At 43.5% G+C, this 11,375-nt stretch overlaps 1 long non-coding RNA gene across 1 annotated transcript; it reads left to right on the top strand.

The window, feature by feature from the left end:
* Nucleotides 1–347: 347 nt before the first annotated feature.
* Nucleotides 348–993, top strand: LOC124674383. The gene is made up of 3 exons (XR_006992999.1): nt 348–457; nt 572–742; nt 873–993. It is a non-coding gene; the product is annotated as an uncharacterized LOC124674383 (long non-coding RNA).
* Nucleotides 994–11,375: the final 10,382 nt, after the last annotated feature.

The following is an 11,375-nucleotide window of genomic DNA, read 5'->3' as shown; positions in this document are numbered from 1 at the left end:
ACAGTAACATACATCTAGTCATGGATCATTCGGGGTTAGCCCGGAAGCGAGGCGAAAGCCATCACGATGTGCAGATATCAAGACAAGGAGTTGCAGGGTGCGCGAAGAAGAGCAAGAAACGGTCAAGGCTGCCTCTGCTCAACCCCGGCCTCTTTTGCGCTGTTGCCCGTGGTACGGATTAAAGCAAAACCAGTACCTCGGTATGTTGTTTGTCTCCATATTCGGATGCCCTCTCTCTTCTCTCGGCTTGTGTGTGGGTGTTGCTCATGTGATCTTTTCCTGTGTTGCTATATATCCCGATGCATCGAAGCCGGGCTGCTAGGTAGCTAGTTTCTCTACTGGGAGAGGCAGAAAGGTTTGGGGTTCTTGAGGATCCTCCTCCTCATCATGTTATTGGCTATGGCGGCTTCCATGGCGGCGCCATGCCCAACCACTCCATGCCTTCCACGACCTTCTTGTAAGAAAAACCTTTCCCCCCTCTCCGTTTTCTTGCTGATATCTCTTTTGCGTTGTGTATGCATAGTTTTTGTCTTCCGTGACAACTTTTCCCGTATATTCTTTACTTGCACAGAAGCCAGAAGATGATGCAATGGAAGGGATGCCCCAGCTATCCGGCGTCAAAGATCTGACCATATACTTTTCCTCAAAAGGCAGCCACAGCTTGGGAGCAACGGTGGCCAGCCTCCTAGCGCTATGCGGCAACCTCGAATACCTCCACCTCGACAATCAAAGTCACATTCATGTGAGTATATCCTATGTAGTATATACAGAGTACATTTTTTTCCTTTCAGTATGGTCGAGTCAACATCCTAACGTCGCTAATTTGTATGTATTTTTCCCTTTTGAATCGAATCTATCGCTACAAAATGAAGTACTATCATACTCCATGCGGGGAGGGGTGCGGCGACTGCGACCTCCGTGGGAGCTGGAAAGACGACGTGCTCTCGTTGGAGCACCTCCGCAAGGTGAAGCTGGGCGGCTTCTCTGGACAGGAGCACTACTACCTCGACATGGCGCGGTTGCTGCTTGCGAGCGCGCCGGTCTTGGAGAGCATCACCGTCACAGACCAAGACATCTATTGAACCCTGGTGTGATGAGCAAGAGCTAATGCTCGTGGAATCGCTGGAATCGAGTCTTCCTAAAACAATTGGTAAACTGAATTCGCATGTGTAGATACATACTACATACGAATCTTCTCGTAGATCATTTCGTCATGGTGATGAGCCGATGATGGTTTTGCTTGTCCGTGCAGCGAGCAAGACGGAGGAGGAGGGGTGCCTATTTCGGACAGACAATACAAGTATTTTGCACTTGAACTTGTTTTTACAGACTTGCTTTTGCCTTGTGTAGGAGGGTTCAAATGTGACAGGCTGACATCACCGACTCGGAGAGCAGCAGCAAGAACAACATGAACAAGGACTCATCGGATGTAGAGAAGTTGTTTCCTTGACCACCAACGCACAATAGGCGGGCTGATGGATTTGAAAGACTGACTGTTCATCCGGGGTGTTTCTCTGTCTTATCTGTTGATATTTCTGTTAGCAAAATCCACAACACTTGTAGGCTTTAACAAAAGCTACCTGTTTATTTAACTCGCATCTTGTAGTGTTGCCATACCATGCTCGATAAATGGAACATGGGATAATATTGCATATCTAACTCGTACATTCAAACGAATTCAGTTTACCAATTGTTTTAGGAATTTTCTATATATAAGAGGCGGAACCTGTACATAACTTGATGTATTTCAAACTGTAACTTCGTTTTGTGGTAGATAATGTACCGCATATTCTGCTTCAGGTATATGGACATCGTCTTCTTCGGGTGGAGTGAAATTCAAGTCCGGGAGCACCATATTGATCCTGAGTGCAACTGCTTCTGCTATTTGTTCAGGTATGTGGATGCTGCTGTTGTAATGTGTTCCTGCTCGTATATTTGTTTAACATATGCTCCGATGTCTGCTGCTGCTCTTTGTGCGAGGAGCACCTGTGCGTGAGGCTCTTGGTGAGTAAGAACCTGGGAGCCGGTCTTCGACAAAGAGGCGAGGATCACCTAGCGAGGAGATTGTCGTCAAGGAGGAGGCGAAGCACACCTGGGTGAGGAGCTGCCTGGGCCGGAGGCGATCGTCCTCCACGATGGTCCTTGGCGAGGACCTGCCTAGGCCGGAGGAGATCGTCCTCCAGGATGGTCTTGGGCGAGGACCTGCCTGGGCCGGAGGAGATCGTCCTCCGGTAGCACCTTGGCGACGATCTGCCCAGGCCGGAGAGGTGGAGGGTGGCGGGTGGAGGGCGAGGGCAAGGGCGGAGGAGGAGGGCGAGCCCAGGCCGGAGGGGTGGAGGGCTGGAGGACCTGCCCAGGCCGGAGGGGTGGAGGGCTGGAGGACCTGCCCAGGCGGAGGAGGAGGGCGGAGGAGGACCTGCCCAGGCGGAGGAGGAGGGCGATCGAGGACGGGCGATCGAGGACGGCAGCGTACCGATTCAAAATTAGGGAAGGGTAGAGTTGTCTTTTTACCCATTTTCACCTGGTCGGGAACAGTCCCCAAACGTCTTACATTTCTGCACGGAGGGAGTAGTAGAAATAAGATACATAAGCGACATATTCTTTACCACAATAGTTTTTAGGCTACTTTTCCATGAGCTATATATTGTAAAGACAATGAATAAAATTTTAAAGGTAGCACGCAAGTAATTTACTTTGTAATGGCAGAAAAATACCACATAGTAGGTAGATATGGTGGACACAAATGACATAAGTTTTGGCTCAAGGTTTTGGATGCACGAGAAGCTTTTCCTCTCAGTACAAGGTTTTGGCTAACAAAGTTGTTTGAAGCAAACACAAGTATGAACCGGTACAGCAAAACTTACATAAGAACATATTGCAAGCACTATAAGGCTCTACACTGTCTTCCTTGTTGTTCAAACACTTTTACCAGAAAATATCTAGACCTTAGAGAGACCAATCATGCAAACTAAATTTCAACAAGCTCTACGGTAGTTCTCCACTAATAGGTTTAAACTACATGATGCAAGAGCTTAAACATGATCTACTTGAGAGCTTAAAACAATTGCCAAGTATCAAATTATTCAAGATAATATACCAATTACCACATGAAGCATTTTCCGTTTCCAACCAAATAGCAATAAATGAAACGGTTTTCAACTTCGCCATGAACACTAAAAGTAAAAGCTAAGAACACTAGTGTTCATATGAAAAAGCGGAGCGTGTCTCTCTCCCACACAAGGATTGCTAGGATCCGAATTTATTCAAACACAAACAAAAATAAAAGCACACAGACGCTCCAAGTAAAGCACATAAGATGTGACAGAATAAAAATATAGTTTCACTAGAGGTGACCTGATAAGTTGTTGATGAAGAAGGGGATACATTGGGCATCCCCAAGCTTAGATGCTTGAGTCTTCTTGATCATATTATATCATCCTCCTCTCTTAACCCTTGAAAACTTCCTCCACACCAAACTCAAAACAATCTCATTAGAGGGTTAATGCATAATAAAAAATTCACATGTTCAACAAGGACACAATCATTCCCAACACTTCTGGACATTCCCCAAGGTTACTGAAATTTAATGGAGCAAAGAAAACCACTCAAACACAGTAAAAGAGGCAATGCGAAATAAAAGGCAGAATCTGTCAAAACAGAACAGTCCGTAAAGACGAATTTTTTCGAGGCACTTAACATGGTCAGATGAAGAAGCTCAAATTGAATGAAAGTTGCGTACATATCTGAGGATCACGCATGAATTTTTGCAGAATTTGTAGATGCTCCTACAGAGAGATCTACTCAAATTCGTGACAGCTAAAAATCTGTTTCTGCGCAGAAATCCAAATCTAGTATCAATTTTACTATCAAAGACTTTACTTGGCACAACAATGCAATAAAATAAAGATAAGCAGAGGTTGCTACAGTAGTAACAACTTCAAGACACAACAAAACAGTAGCAAAATAAAACATGGGTTATCTCCCAAGAGGTGCTTTCTTTATAGCCATTAAGATGGGCTCAGTAATTTTAATGATGCTCTCGCAAGAAATAAGAGTTGAAGTAAAAAAGAGCATCAAAAGAAAATAAGAAACACTTTTAAGTCTAATCCACTTCCTATGAAAAAGAATCTTGTAAATAAACAAGTAATGTAAGCATAATGCAATAAGCATAGAAAGGCAACACAAGCGCAACTTCAAGATTCTCAACATAAAGAGGGGAAAATTAATATTATTAAGATGCATATAACCATGTTTCCCTCTCTCATAATAACTTTCAGTAGCATCATGAACAAACTCAACAATATAACTATCACATGAAACATTCTTATTATGACCTACATGCATAAAATTATTACTCTCCACATAAGCATAGTTATTACCATTAATTGTAGTGGGAGCAAATTCAATAAAATAGCTATCATTATTATTCTCATCACCATAATCATCATATATAGGAGGCATATTGTAATCATAATTAATCTTCTCCTCAATAGTAGGTGGACCGAAAATATGATAGTCATCATTGTAATCATCATATATATGAGGTAAAGTATCATCAAAGTAAATTTTCTCCTCCATGCTTTGGGGACTAAAAATATCATGCTCATCAAAACCAGCTTTCCCAAGCTTAGAACTTTCTATATCATTATGGAAAGAAACATGGCTAGTACTAATACTATGGCAATTATTAACATCATCATTTTCAGAATTAGTGTCCCAGAGATCTTCAATATCAAAAGTAGTGTGCTCTTCCAAATCATGATCACTAATATAGGTAAAGGGCGTAGGAAGATCATTGTACTCAGATTCATTATCATAATAATCATTAGGAGCAACATACTTACGGTTACCTATCGTTATCTCGTACACGCGGGGATATGTTGTTACCTCTTTCTTTTTATTTCCCCTCTTCTTCTTCTTCTTCTTCGTTCCCTCCCCTTTAGGAGGGAGAGGCTTGAAAGGAAGCTTCTCCACATAACCTGGTTTATTATTAGAAACAATAGAAGAAACTTGGGAGGATTCCTCTCTTTCATTAATAAGAACAAAACACATATTAGTCCTGTCATATTTTGGTAAAGTCCCATCCTTTATAACACTTTGTATGTAGGTGTTGGCACGGCAATTATTAACACAATAGAGATAACATCCATGCAACACACTATTCATATCAAGATCACTCATATCTAACAAAGAATTTTTTCTTGATAACTCTTCACACCCTAAAAATAAAGTAAGTTCATCATGCTGATTAGGAGTAATTTCATCATCACAATACAAGTTTGCAGCACTCATGAGGTTCGAATTATCATTGGAGGAGCATTGAAAATTAAAATTACCCACTCTATGGCAAAGTTCACAAATAAAAGGATAGAGGGCACAAACTTTTTCACCAAGATCATCTAGAGCCCTAGACCACTTTCTAGTTTTTTCATTCCTGTGATGGATACAATATTCTTCTTCAATTTTATTCTTTTCACAAGGTCTATGAATTCCACAAAAATTACCATGCTTATAGAAAATAGCATTTTCAGAAGTTTGAGCATGTTCATTGCAATCATTAACAATAGTTTCATTTTCCATGCAAGTGTCTTTAAAAGGTTCATGATACATGTACCAATTTTCTTTAGGAACATTAATATGAGAAGAAAATGCTCTATAATAATCGGCCATAATTTGAGGATCAAGACCATATTTAGCACTAAGCTCTTGAAAATCAGCAGTTTGAGCGAAAGACTTAATGCAATCATACTCGTAGTTTATACCTGATTCTTTACCTTTGTCATTCTCCCAATCTTCAGTATTGCTTTGAATTCTTTCAAGAAGATCCCATCTAGCTTCAACCTCCTTGCTTGTGAAAGATCCCTCCAAACAGGCATCTAGATAATCCTTGTGGTGTCCTGAAAGCCTTGCATAAAAATTATTAATACTCCCTCCGGTTCATATTAATTGACTCTAATATGGATGTATCTAGACACAGTTTAGTTCTAGATACATCCATATTAAAGTCAATTAATATGAATCGGAGGGAGTAATAACATTACGGGGGAGCTCATGAATGGGACATTTGAGCATTAGTGACTTCAATCTCCCCCATGCTTGGGAAATACTCTTTCCATCACGAGGATAAAAGTTATAAATGTAATTCCTATCAACATGCACTTCATGAGGAGGATAAAATTTAGAATAAAAGAGAGGTGCAATTTCCTCCTAACCAATAGATCGACCATTCTTCAGCATCTTATACCATTCCGCAGCTCTGCCCTTCAGAGATATAGAGAATAGCTTCCTCTTAACTTGGTCCTTTGAAATACCTGCACTCTCGAACAACTCGCATAATTCATGTATAAAGAGTAAATGATCACTAGGATGGACGGTCCCATCTCCAAAATAGCAATTGTTCGTAGCAAGTTCAACAATTTTCATAGGTATCTTGAAAGGAATGTTTTTAGTAGGTGGATTTAAAATATCACAAGCATCATTAGAGTTATCGCATATGGGAGATAAATTATTATCAGAGCAAATTTTCTACCCTACAGCTGGGAAGCTAAAAAGATCATAAAAACTAGCTTCCCCAAGCTTAGACTTTTCCATAGCATTAGATGTAATTGCGTTCATACTAATAACATTGCTACTAGCATGCAAATAAGGTTCCATAGATTTTTTAATTTTCGCATCAAACAATTCATGTGTTAACTCAGGAAAAAGATTTAAAAGCTCACTAATTTTGTTGTTGTTTTCCATTATGCCTAACTAGTAAAAAATAAAAACAAGAAACAAAAAGATGTAATTGCAGAATCTAAATGAAATAGCTTCGAGCACTCACACACCGGCAACAGTGCTAGGAAATAGCTTAGTAGTCGGAGGATGTGAATACCTTTTACCTTACCTCCCCGGCAACGGCGCCAGAAAATAGCTTGATGTCTAAGCACGTTTCTATTCCTGTAGACAGTGTTGGGCCTCCAAGAGTAGAGGTTTGTAGAACAGCAGCAAGTTTCCCTTAAGTGGATCACCCAAGGTTTATCGAACTCAGGGAGGTAGAGGTCAAAGATATCCCTCTCAAGTAACCCTTCAATTAAGATACAAGAAGTCTCTTGTGTCCCCAACACACCTAATACACTTGTCAGATGTATAGGTGCACTAGTTCGGCGAAGAGATAGTGATATACAAGTAATGTGGATGATTATAAGTAGTAATTACAATATGAAATAAAAATGGCAGCAAGCAAACATGTAGCAGAACTTGTTGGAAACAGTGTTTCAATGCTTAGAAACAAGGCCTAGGGATCATACTTTCACTAGTGGACACTCTCAACAATGATCACATAATTGAATAATTAGATAACTTCTCTTCACTTGTGCTACTCTGAATTACTCTCCTATTGGAATCACTAATCATCACGTAGCGGCTACAAAAGCTCCACTCAAAGTTCATCAAGTACTTGACAAACACCACTCATAGGGATATCCTCATCAAATCATAATCCAAGATAATACCATTGCAATTTAGACCGAGTACTAACATAGCATACACACTGTAACAATAGCTATGAAAGGGGAATATATCACATCAATACTATCATAGAAATAATTAACTTCATAATCCACAAGAGATTACAATCATAACCTATGCCAAGTACTACATGATGCACACACTGTGCTCTTTACATCATGGAGGAGGAATAGACTACTTTAATAACATCACTAGAGTAGCACATAGATTAATAGTGATACAAAGCTCATGATCACATAAAGATCACACCATGGGAGAGAGAGATGAACCACATAGCTACCGGTAGAGCCCTTAGCCTCGGTGGTGAACTACTCCCTCCTCATCATGAGAAACAGCAACGGCGATGAAGATGGCGGTGGTGTCGATGGAGATGACTCCGGGGGCAATTCCTCGTCCCGGCGGCGTGCCGGAACAGAGACTTCTGTCCCCCGAAACTTGTCTTCGCGATGGCGGCGGCTACGGAACTCTTCGTGGAATATGACTTGATGTTTTAGGGTTTTCGCGACGAGGAGAATATATAGGCGGAAGGGCCGCCTCGGAGGAGCCAGGGGGTGGCCTCCCCATAGGCTGGCGCGCCAGGGGGCCTGGCCGCGCCGCCCTGTGGGGTGGGCCCCCTGCTGGCCGCCTCCGACTCTCCTTCGATGTTCTGGAACCCTCCGTGGAAAATAGGACCGTGGGCTTTTGTTTCGTCCAATTCCGAGAATATTTCCTGTGTAGGATTTCTGAAACCAAAAACAGCAGAAAACAGGAACTGGCGCTTCGGCATCTTGTTAATAGGTTAGTACCGGAAAATGCATCAAAATGATATAAAGTATGAATAAAACATGTAAGTATTGTCATAAAACTAACATGGAACATAAGAAATTATAGATACGTTTGAGACGTATCACCCCACGGTGAAGGATCGCTACGTCCTGCTAGCAATCCGCTATATGAATATATATGTACAGGGGGCCGCCATAAGTGGAGTTGTTGGATATAGTCTAGTTCTAATCTGTGGGTTGTGATGTCCAGGCGTGTCGCCTCTATGATTATGTTTCTGATTATGCGTGTCCTAAGGGGTGCCCCTGCCTTGCTTTATATATCATCCAAGCTAGGGTTTACAAGAGTCCTAGTAGGATTCGTATTGGAGTCTTCTTTCTTGCAATTCAAGTTGATTTTCCTTGCGGGTCCACCTCGTCGAGTCCTTGTGCTGGCCCATCTTCACAATTTGCATCGGGTATGCCAATGTCGAGTACCCAAAGGGTTATGCCCACGTCAGTAGCCCCCGAGTGTCTGGCCGAAGTGAAGCTTCGGGCAGGGACTAAAGTTGTCTTCGCTGAATGTCTTGATCATCTGTTGAATCTTGTGCTTGATGTAGAGTCGAAGTTGCTTTCTGTCGGGTGCGCGAAGCGCTCCCGATGGGAGTAGCCCCCGAGTCTATGGGCGGGTGCTTGCAGCCACGCATAGACTCAAGTTGTACTACTCGAATATCTTGGTTGTTGATGCCGACGTCTTCAAGTTTATTCTTCTTTGTTGGCGAGGTTGCCATGTTTTTCTCGGGTGCGCGACCAGCGCTCCCGATGGGAGTAGCCCCCGAGCCTGTAAATGAATATAAAATAGTTATGTATAGAGTGTAAAAAATGCTGAGTCGAATAGCGTACATGTATTCGAGTTCCGAGAACATGATGTCGATGACTCTCATGAAGTCATAGATAGAGGAGTTGACGATTTGGATGATATCTAGGAGGAGTCGATGATTTGGGTAATATCCTGGAGGAGTCGATAATTCAGATGATACCCAGGAGGAGCTGATGATTCGGATGATACCTAGGAGGAGCCGATGATTTGGGTGATATCCTGGAAGAGCCGGTAATTCGGATGATATCCAGGAGGAGCCGATGATTTGGGTGATATCCGGGAGGAGCCGATAATTCGGATGATATCCAGGAGGAGCCGATGATTTAGATGATACCCAGGAGGAGCCGATGATTTGGGTGATATCCTGGAGGAGCCGATAATTCGGATGATATCCAGGAGGAGCCGATGATTTGGGTGATATCCAGGAGGAGCCGATAATTCGGATGATATCCAGGAGGAGCCGATGATTCAGATGATACCCAGGAGGAGCCGATGATTTTATCGAGTGCGCGTCCAGCACTCCCGATGGAAGTAGCCCCCGAGTCTGGGCACTGATGCTTGCAACCGTGAGTAGACTCAAGTCGAGCAACCCAATGTTTATAGTTTTCTTTAGGTGCCGTTGACACATTGTTGTTTATTTCAAGGGGCAATTCTTAATGCACCTTGAGCATCGTTGATGCCATTGTTTGTAAGTTTATCGGCAGCAAATTATTTGAGTGATCAGCTCGTGTTGCAGGTTTTGCTAAACCTGTTGTATGTGCAACTTTGCTTTCAATCGATGCATGTCTTGACAGCAGCTCCCGAATAGATCGGTGGCACTAGATCTGCCGATGACTCCGTCACTCTTTGATACTTCTACAATGTAAAGTATCGAGCGTGGGTCGTTTTCGTATGTGTTTCATGATCCTTGCTATCTGCGGCACTCTTTGAGGCATCTATAGCAAAGGAAAAGAGCAAGGTCCCCGTTGTTTCATGATCCTTGCTATCTGCGACACTCTTTGAGGCATCTATAGCAAAGGAAAAGAGCAAGGTCCCCGTTGTTTACCATCGATTGCAGCACTCGTATTTTCAGAGGCTTTTAGATGATAACTTCAGGTATAAAGAGTCTTCAAATCTTGCTTGAATTCCAGCGAACCAGCGCACCGGCAATCTTCAAAGAGTCCCCAAGTAATTCTAGCACACCGGCGCTCCCGATGGGAGTAATAATTCCAGCACACCGGCGCTCCCGATGGGAGTAATAGTGTAAGGAGTCTTCATATTTCTTTGAATTCCAACGCTCAATAATTTAAAGATAATCCAAGCGGCGGGCGCAGCCGAAATAGTTGCGCCACTAAAGATAGTCCATGCGGCGGGCGCAGCCGAAATAATTCCGCTGCCAGAAGTAGTTGATGAAGAGAACGGGTGAGCACCCGAATATATCGGGCCCGTAACGTCGGGTCCGCAGCAGGCGAGCTCCCGAGAAGTTGAATCCGCCTTATTGGGTCCAAGACAGGCGAGCCCCGAGTGCGCGATGGCGGGTGCGGCCGACCGCGGTCGACCGCGCAGAGTAGTCGAAACTTTGTTTCAATCTGTAGTTATATTGCGGTGCAAAAACCTGCGTACAAATAATAGCACGAGCAGAAAAATATTTGGCGAAATAAATTTTATGAGTAGTAATTAGAAATATAGCACCTGATTATTTTTGCGTTGGACGCGAGTTCACGGCGGCGGCGCCACAGACAGGTCAGTCTGTACTGATGCTGGATGACGAAATAAACTGGAAGCTTTTTAATCTTTACTTCTTCTTGATGCTTTGCATCGGCTCTCCGTGTCACAGGCAAGACCTTGTTTTAGGATTCCAATACTCACGTGTGCGTGCACAATGAGTTAGCATAGGTATGTCAGTTTTGTTTTTCATCAGAGGTACGATCCCAATACTCACGTGTGCGTGCACAATGAATTAGCGTAGGTATATCAGCTTTGTTTTTCAGCAGAGGTACGATCCGCCTTTAGGGCATCTCCAACCGCGCACCGCGCGTCCGTTTGGGTTGAAACCGACAAAACCGCGGCCCAGCGCGGGGACGCACCGTAAAAGCGGACGGCCGCGGCGTCCGGAACGACGCAAACCCGGCCCAAATCTGAGCTAGGTTTGCATGGCCGCGGATGGCACGCGCCGTCCGCTTGCGTCCGGGCGCTGGTCGCCTCGTCTCCCTGGGGCCCACCTGTCGGTGACCAGGGAGTCTATTAAATGGGGACTGGACGACTGC

Source organism: Lolium rigidum, chromosome 7 (genome assembly GCF_022539505.1).
Source record: "Lolium rigidum isolate FL_2022 chromosome 7, APGP_CSIRO_Lrig_0.1, whole genome shotgun sequence".
Lineage (NCBI taxonomy): Eukaryota > Viridiplantae > Streptophyta > Magnoliopsida > Poales > Poaceae > Lolium > Lolium rigidum.
The sequence above is the reverse complement of the archived record's forward strand: the minus strand, read 5'-3'. Positions and strand labels throughout refer to the sequence as shown.